At 36.2% G+C, this 9,511-nt stretch overlaps 1 pseudogene; it reads left to right on the top strand.

Moving 5' to 3' along the window:
• Positions 1-8,096: 8,096 nt before the first annotated feature.
• On the top strand, positions 8,097-8,995 carry LOC116209071 (annotated as a pseudogene).
• Positions 8,996-9,511: the final 516 nt, after the last annotated feature.

Raw genomic sequence — 9,511 nt, 5'->3', positions numbered from 1 at the left:
CTCGTGCATTCGGGGTCTCTTTGGGTTGCTTGGGCTACTAAATATCTATCAAAAGCCGAAGTATGTGTCTTTTTAAAGATACCTGGTGATTGTTCTTGGAACTGGAGAAAACTATTGCAGCTGAGGACTTTGATGTCTCCCTATATCTGTTATCGTGTTGGCTCCGACGCGAATGTGTCCATTGGTATGACACGTGGTTACCGATCGGATCTTTGATTGATTACTGCACTAAGGGGTTCCAGTGCTTTCCGTCGCTCAAAGAACACACAACAGTTAGTTCGATTCTAGTTTATGGCTGCTGGCATTGGCCTAGAAGCTCAGACCCGCAAGTTGCTCTAATCCATGATCTCGCAGCAGCAATCCGACCCTCCAACCATGATAGGGTCACATGGACGGCTCACAATTTGAGTAATTTTCTATTGCAAATGCATGGAAATGCTTAAGACCTAGGGGTCTAAAGATGGAATGGAGGAATGCAATCTGGTTTGAGGGGCAGTTCCCTCGATCCTCTTTCATTAGCTAGCTTTGTGTACATAATAGATTGAGTACAAAAGACAGGCTTCTAAGTTGGAGAATCTCAATTGCTGCAGCCGAATGTGAATTTTGTAGTTTGGAGTTGGAGACCTGAGATCACCTCTTTTTTGAATTCCCGATCACCCAAGGGATTTGGAGAAGTTTATTGGCCCGGGTTGGATTTAACAAACCCAATGTCGACTGAAATACGAAACTCTGCTGGGTCTCCTCTCTCCGTGGAAAGAAGCTTGACGTTATATGCCTCAAACTTCTTTGGACTCACTACATTTATTGCATCTGGAGAGAGAGGAACGCCAGGATCTACCGGAAGCAAGTCTCATCCCCAACAGTTATTATACGAAGGATTCTCTCGGATGTGCAAGCGAAGCTATCCATACTTCCCCGATTCTCATGCAAATAGTACACTCTATCATTGTGAGGCATATGTTTACCATTTTGATACTGCACTTAGCTGACTTGGGGGGTAGTTTTTTGGGTAGTTTCAGTTATTTCTGCTATGTATAGGGGTAAATGGTACTAGTTTCTGATGTAAATTCATTTTGTTATCAATGAAGTTTCACCATTTACCAAAAAAAAATTGCAACAAACAAAATAATGAGTGCTAATCACTTGATTAATTGTGATAAGTATTTTTAATTGAAACAATCTTATGGTTCTTTCTTACCACATCATGTGAGGTAGGATCATTTAATATTTTTCTCCGCTTGAAATTTCCTTTATGTATATTTAGAAACAAATTGTCCCTCAGTTGATATATAAACAAATTTTAGGAACTTTGACAAAAGTTAAATCCCCTTTATGTAGGTCCCATGGTAGATGTCAAATATATATGTCTTGAGGGAAAAATAGATTAACATAAATCTTTATCTTAATGGTAGAACAACAAAATCTATATATAACTAAAAGGGTGAATGACCCAAAAAAGCATGAACTTTATCCCCATTTTCAATTTTGGCACGAACTTTGATTTTCTTCTCATATTAAACATCTATACCATTTTTTTTTATCTATTTTGCTCACGTGGCGGAAAACGATGCCTACGTGGTGAACAGTGTCACAACACGTTAGCAAAATAACAAACAATAGAGAAAGGCTTTGATAGGAGAAAGGGTAGGGGACTCGTCCGTCTATCGTCCACTGCCCCCCGATTGGGGTCACCCATGACTCCAATTAAAGTGGTGGTGGCTGGAGTTAGAATCAGGAGAGCTCCTAATTTGAGGATTCTCCCGATTCCAACGAGTGGAGTCTTGACTTAGGCTATCCCATCCCCCATCGCCCCCACCCTGATTGGGGTCGCTAGCACCTTTGGGCCCACTGACAACCCTAATCGAGGGAGGGGAGCGGGACAGTGGCTAGCAGTGGTCGACTGGAGACCGTCACCCTTTCTCCAATCAAAGAATTTCCCTGTTTTTTTTTTATATTTGTATTTTTTTTGTTTGTTGACGTGTCGTGATAATGTTCGCCACGTAAGCATCGTTTTTTCGCCACGTCAGCAAAATGGACGGAAAATGGCACAGATACTTAATGTAACAAGAAAATCAAAGTTTGTGCATTTTTTTACCAAAAAATAAACTTCGTACCAACATTGAAAAGGAGGACAATATTAATGTTTTTTGGATCATTAATCCTAATTAAAATTTATTTGGGAGCATAATAAATGAGATTGAATACATAGTAAATGCTTCAAAGAAAATTTAAAAAATATGAAAAAAGAAAATAAAAAATAAAGCTAATAATTAAAATTTTTAATAAATGCAATCAATATATCTAAATTTCCTACTCACTATATAATAATTCCAAGAAAATAAAAAGAATATGGAAAAAAATGAAGAATAATTAAAAACATTTAATAAATGCAATTGAATGTACCTAAATTTCTTACTAAATACAATTAAGAGAAAAATTTGATGTAATTCTTAATTATATAAAAGCGACAATTGTATATAGATAATTAAATTAACGTGATATTACAAAAATTGAGCCTAGCTCATAGAAATTAATATAAAAATTTTGATATTCTTGCGAAAATTAATGAAGTATATATATAATTTATTATAAAAACCAAACATATATATACGAGCATATTGAAAAGTACTGAAATTTGATGTGTTAAAAATAAGAATAATGAATAATAGAAATGATTACCTTTTAATAAATTCTAAAACAATAAGAAATATATATAAAAAATAGAGTTAATATACATATATATAATGTCTCATTATATAGAATAATATCAATCCTTACCACGAAGGAAGATATAAGTTGAAAAAAATAATATTATATAGAATAATAACACTCTTTATCCAAAGGAAGATTCCTTAAATTTGAAAAATAATATAAAATAATAAAATATATAAAATAATATAATTATATATAACATAAACTAAAATTGTGAAAGAAATTAAATAAATTTACAAGACATAATAATAATGTCAATTATAAAATTACATTGAATTATTCAAAAGAATTCATACAACTTTATTTAAAATTATTTTGAAAATTGATTGTTCATAACTTTTATATTCAATAATAATAATATTAATAAAAAATTAATATGTTAAATTTGTGATAATTAATAAATATATGAATACACAATAGGTACAATACACGGGATTGAATTCTAATTAGTCATTATAGTGACTTAAGCAATTAAAACGATATTTCCCAAGAAAAAGAAGTCCAAAGGAGAAGACCTGTGTCCGGCAATAATCTGACGATGGCCCTGCAATTCTTCGTTTGCTTTCCAAAAAGGAGCCCGAAGAGATTTGACTCTTTGACTTAGTCTTTTTTTTTTCCTTTTGTATTAAATGGGTGCTTTTTTTTTCGTTCAATTATTATAAGACTGTAGGAGAATGCTTTGGAACATTGATTCAGAACAGTAAAAGCAAAAAGTTGGCCTTACCGATATTCAATTATTCCTTTCAAATGCATGCTTTCCTCTCATTTAAGTTAGTATGTTGACACCATTAGATTTGCCAAAAGATTTCAACACTACTCCCAAAAACCCAGATATGATTAATGTACGGAATTCTGGCTTGTTAAACCCCAAAAATAAAAAAGGGCTAGTGACCAGATATATTATTGATTTTGTTCGTTTTCTCAGACATAACACTTACTATTTTCTTTTGATAAATAAACATGGACTATCATTTTATGACCAAATTTAGCATTCATTAGTTTTCATTACTTTTGCTGATATGATACACGTATGAGCTGACATGGCACCGGAAAATTCAAAAAAGATGAAAAAACAAGTAAACTAAGAAGGAAATATAAATCAATCCAAAGAATAAAATTAAGATAAAAAAAATGAAATAAGAGATAAATTAGAAAATTCGGAAGTAGTCGAGTAATTTCATCCCCTCCTACGGCATGGTCGCTGCCGACCCTCAGTCTAGCCCTCAACTCACCTCCAAGGGCCCCATGAAATCCCCTGAGAAGCTTGGACCCCTCGCCCATGCCTCGTCGTTCCGATACAGTCTTTGTTGCAAAACGCTGCATTATTAGACCCATAATATGTGTGTGTGTATATATATATATAGGGGTCATCCATGGCAGTTCACCCTTGTATATCCTTAGCTTCATCTATGGCTGGCTAATTATGATAGAATAAGCTTGGATACCGGAGATCAACTACAACCTTGAGGAGCATATTTGTCTAATTCGTCGAGCTAACATGAAAGCCGATCATGCACCTTTTCCTTCAGTATTGATCGTTCTTTCACTCAAAGGGCCTCAATTGAGAACAAAATTCTTAAGCACACATGGATTTAGCACAGCAGGGCGGTGGAGGACCAAGATAATCAGATCTGGGAAGCATCGTAATTTCCGTTTTTTAGGTTTGGATTGTTTTTTCAAGAATTGAAGGAATCGGAAAATTAGATCTATTTCCCCACACTGCTATTTTTAAGTTTTCAGAAATATTCTTTACATATGAGAATTATTCATCTCATGTGCTTTCTAATCTAAAGTAAGAAAAGGAAAAGGAACTAGATTGCGGTTGATCGGCCATTAATCGTTGATGGCCAGCCAACCAATGCCAAGTCGTGCCCTAACAGATGAGGTCGTTTCGTTTTATCCATGATTTGAGGCCCAACCCAAATGAGCCTTCAGTCGACATTGATCGCCCAGACCTCTCGAGTCTAGCCTCATATTGGTGATTTTAGCCTTATAGCCATCATATATCATCAATACCTAGATTAGCCTATTTAATATCTTATTTTATACTTTTATTTAAGCAAATACCCGATTTTGTTACTTCCACATAATTTCTATATGATGTGATTAAAAAGTCGAAAATATCCCTTAATATTCTTAGTCTAATGCAATTTAAAATTAAAGGGAGGAGTTAAATATAATGTAATTCACTTAGCATAATTCCTCTCGCTATCTTTCCACTCACGAGTCACCCTCTTTTGTTGCTTTCTTCTCTCAACCTCCCTATCTCACGTTTATCGCATTATTTTTGTTTCTTTTTTCAAATTCTATCTCCAATTCTTACTTACTCTTAATTTTTTTTTATTTCATTGCCAAAATAATCCATCCATAAGCGTACTAGAAAAAAATATTATAGCTGGAACAGACATGCATGATTAGATCCCGATATGCACGGATAAATTTCTAGTGATATTTTAATTTCGATTTCCTCTGCAATGTCTGAGTATGATCAAGACCAGGGGCGGAGCCAGCATACCAAAGGGGGGCAATTGGCCCCTGAATTTTAATGTTACGTTTGGTTTCATAGTAGGATTTTAAAATCAGATTTTGATTTTGAAAAAAAGTGGTATAAATGTGACCCATCCTTTGACTTTGTATGAGTTATGTTGTTTTGTTGTGGAAAAAAGTGGTATAAATGGGATTTACTCTTTGATTTTGTAAGAGTTATTTTGTTTTGTAATGAGTAGAGTTAAGTTAGAATTGTGATTTTAAAATAACACTCACAAACCAAACAAGGCCATTTTTTAAAATTTTACCTCAAAAATATATTTATTGTAACATTTTGTCCCCCTGAACTTTGAATTTTTAAAATTTTATCCCAAAATTATATTTATTATAATATTTTTACCCCCATCGATAAAAATCCTGGCTTCGCCCCTGATCACGACAGTCATGATTAGACAACAAATATAACCCCGACCAAAAACCTTTGAGGTTAAAAGGTTCATGCTAACTCGGCTCCCTCTAAAGTCAAATACTCGAGCTATTTTGTTCGACTTCCAATGATAAAAAAAAAAGGTCTCAAACTAACTGTTATTTCTTCATCTCTAGTTAAGACACTATGCTAAGGTTGATTTTTCACTGAAAAAACTATATCTATTATTGTTAGGCCAACTAGCCCACATCATAATGAAACTCGATTGAATGCTCAACACTCAAATAATAGAGTTGCGGAAGACGAGTATTTCGCTGTTCAACATATACACTCATTTTCAGAGGAAGTATAAAAGATATTGAAATCAAATAGTATCGCATATATATGGTCATTAAGGTAGTTGATGCTTCAAGAACATAAGTTATAATTCAATAAATTGTTTAGGGTTTGTATTGTCTGGGTGTAGATTTTTTTCGGTTGCACCTTATTATCCAGAAGCCCATTAAGTCTCGACTAATTAATTTGAGTAGAGTTGGCCTACTAAAGAATAAAGGTCTCGTGGCATGGATTTTTTCTATTTACAAGAGTTGAACTTGAGACATCGATTAAAGAAAAAAAGTGTAAAACTACTCAAATCAACTCATGTTGGTATAGGTTTTAGGTCTTTATCTTGTAACATTTAGTTTATCACCACTAGAAAAATGGATATCATCCATGTGTGGACCCGAATCTCGTCTTGTCAAGGCCAGCATGCGTGTCGTGTCGCACGACTTGGGATTATCCACATTCCCCGGGGATGCGAATGGACATGCTTGAATAGGAATCGCCATTACCTCTTTACGACTTGAAGATTGAGGGCTGGTGGTTGCTCGGGTCTAGGGGTAAGGAATACAACTAATTTGCTAAGGCATATGGTCTTACGGAACCAATTATTCCAAGCTCGAAGGTTCTTTTACGTGCTGACCTAAATCCTGAACGTCCTGTCGGTACTCTAGTTTGTCTAAGGTTTGTCATTTTTAGTTTGTTTACCGTGTTTGATAAAGTTTTGCTCGTCTTGTTTGGTTTGACACTGTAAATTAGTTGAGAAGTGATTGAATTGGACTAAGAGCTCGAGATAGGGTAAACCATTGTGTCAAGGTTTCGGCCCACCGTCCTCACATCACGAGTCGCCGGGCCATGATGGTCGGTTCCCCACATGGGCCAAAACTGAGAAACGTAAGCTTTACTCATTCCTAGACACGTAGACCGACTCGACTGGTTCAACACTCAGACCGTTTCCTCACCGACCGAGATCATTATATGAATAAATATACAAATAAATTCCGTGCACTGTACTCTTAATATAATACAAATATATCAATGGGATCCTAGTCGATTTGTGTTAAGCTTGAGTTATGTTTACTAGCTTGTACGAAACATGTGATGAGTCTTCCATGTAATATTAACAGATCTACCTCCACTCTCATGCATGCAAAGTCTTAATTAAACTAAACATTACTCCCTCTCTCTCCCTCCCTCCCTCTCTCTATCTCTTCACGTGTAAAACATTTCGATGGCCCCGATGAATCAAGAAAAGCATGAAAAATTTATTGGTGATATTGATGCCACATTCGCCCAATAAATGCTCAGGAAAAGAGCATGTCGACTAACTGAGGAAAAATTGTGCATATAAATACACCCCTGACTGCTAATTAATACATATTGAAACTTTTTTTTCACCCAAAAAAGAAAAAAGGAAAAAAAATTGAATCCTTTTCAAAGTTTCGAAATTTGATTTCTCATATATCAGTGTCGAGTGACAGTTCAATTCCGAGGTGCGGAAAATTTTAAACGGCCATTTTCTACAACAATGGGGCACGGAACATTCAATAGAAATAATTCGTAATATAAATTAATTGCCCGCAATTCATACACGTTAAACAAATCCATTCACTCACTCGGTGTAATTTTATTGGTGCACTGCTTCCTCCTGCTATGCGATGAGATAAAGTCATCAAAATTTTTTCATTTTTACTATAGACACAATAATATCTCTTTTTAGTCTTTTTCAATTGATTGTCCATTTCTTGTTATTAAAAAGGTTTTATTATCGAGAGAAATGTCGTCTGCAATGACATTACTCTCAACTTTAGACTAAGAGGTGCTTGATTCGATTCTTATCAGTAGGACTTCCCCTGTCCCTATAACATTTTTCCTCACCAGTTTATCTCTTTTTAGTCTCATTTGTATTAAAAAAAAAGTTTTGTAATTCACAAGAATGATGTGATTTTCTTTGAAGGTGGATTGTGTGTATACAAATATTTAACCGAAGTGTCAGTTGGTTTTTTCCTGATAATTATTGAAAATTTCTAACTCAAACCTGCCAATAAAATATAAATATCTCAATCTTGAAAATCAAATTGTTTAATTTCCTGTGGCAGTACTCTTCCTGAGTTCTAATTGCTACAAAACACAACTGTTAGGTCCAACAATGCATCCAAGGTGCCTAATTCTTATTTCTTTCAACTCTCTTGCCCTCTTCCTCACCTTCTTCATCTCCTTCATCCTCTTCACGATCCGAATTAAATCACCATACCTAGCTGGGTCGGCATCCGAATGTAACATCAAACTAAACACGACATCTGACCAAGCCCATGCTCGATTCCGCCTCCTGATAGGTATCTTAATGCGCCCTGATAGTTATGATCGCCGCCACTTCCTTCGTCTCATTTATGGAATACAGTCCTCTCCATTGGCGGAAATTGACGTTAAGTTGTCTTCTGCAACCTCACCAAACCTGAGCAGAAGACACTCGTGGCCTTAGAGATCTTACGTTTCAACGACATTATCATCCTTAACTGCACCGAAAACATGAACTCCGGGAAGACCTACACCTACTTCTCCTCACTCCCCCACATCCTCCCCAGGCACTATGATTACGTCATGAAGGCTGATGATGATGTCTTCCTCCGCATTGAGCCGTTAGCTGCCTCGCTGGAGCCCCTGTCTCGATGGGACTTGTACTATGGATTTGTGATCCCATGTCCAAGTATGAACCCTTACGTGGAATACATGTCAGGAATGGGTTTCGTATTGTCATGGGACATCATCGAGTGGATAGGAAATCGGAGATTCCGATGAATGATCAACACGGCCCAGAGGACAAGTTAGTGGGGGGTGGTTGAATCTGGGAGGCAAGGCAAGGCACCGACACACAGAGAAGCCGGGTATGTACGACTACCCAGGAATGAATGGGAGGTGTTCACATGAGCTCATACCACAAACCGTGGCGGTTCATAGGCTTAAAAGATGGGACCAGTGGTTTCGCGTTCTTGAGTTCTTTAATGTTACCAAAGAGCTTAAGCACTCCAAACTTAACCATTTTTGAGATTTTGTTCAATTAAGAGAAAAAAGCCCGAAAATTGGGAGAAAAAAAGCCCGAAGAAAAACTGTGGATCTCTCTTAGGTATTTGGTTGTGATGTTCGGAAATGGGCGTGCCTGACATCCTCTTGAAGGGATGAGCATCTAATCTAGTTGACGAAGACACCTCTTCAAACTCCATGCTAGCATAACTTGCAAGAAGGGCAATATCGGTAGAGAATCTCATTTTCCCTCTCTGATGCTTAAATGAGTATTGGTCGTAAGAATGAATGAATGAATCCCCTGAAAAGTTATATACCTGGAGTATATTATATAATCTTATTATAACCGTTGACAGTTACCTGCGAAGGGGTTTGAATTTGAATTTGAAGAGACACTGTGTGGCTGTACCTGCTATTAGATTATGAGGTCATATATATTAGTTTTAGGTCAGGTCTTTTATTGGCTTGATTTAGGGGCCCTTGTCTCTAGGCCCATCATTTGCCCTCAAGCCCGAGCTTTCAGTGAAAGCGCGAGGTTCAATT

This window comes from Punica granatum, chromosome 5 (assembly GCF_007655135.1).
Source record: "Punica granatum isolate Tunisia-2019 chromosome 5, ASM765513v2, whole genome shotgun sequence".
Taxonomy (NCBI): domain Eukaryota; kingdom Viridiplantae; phylum Streptophyta; class Magnoliopsida; order Myrtales; family Lythraceae; genus Punica; species Punica granatum.
This window is presented reverse-complemented; position numbering and strand designations above follow the sequence as displayed.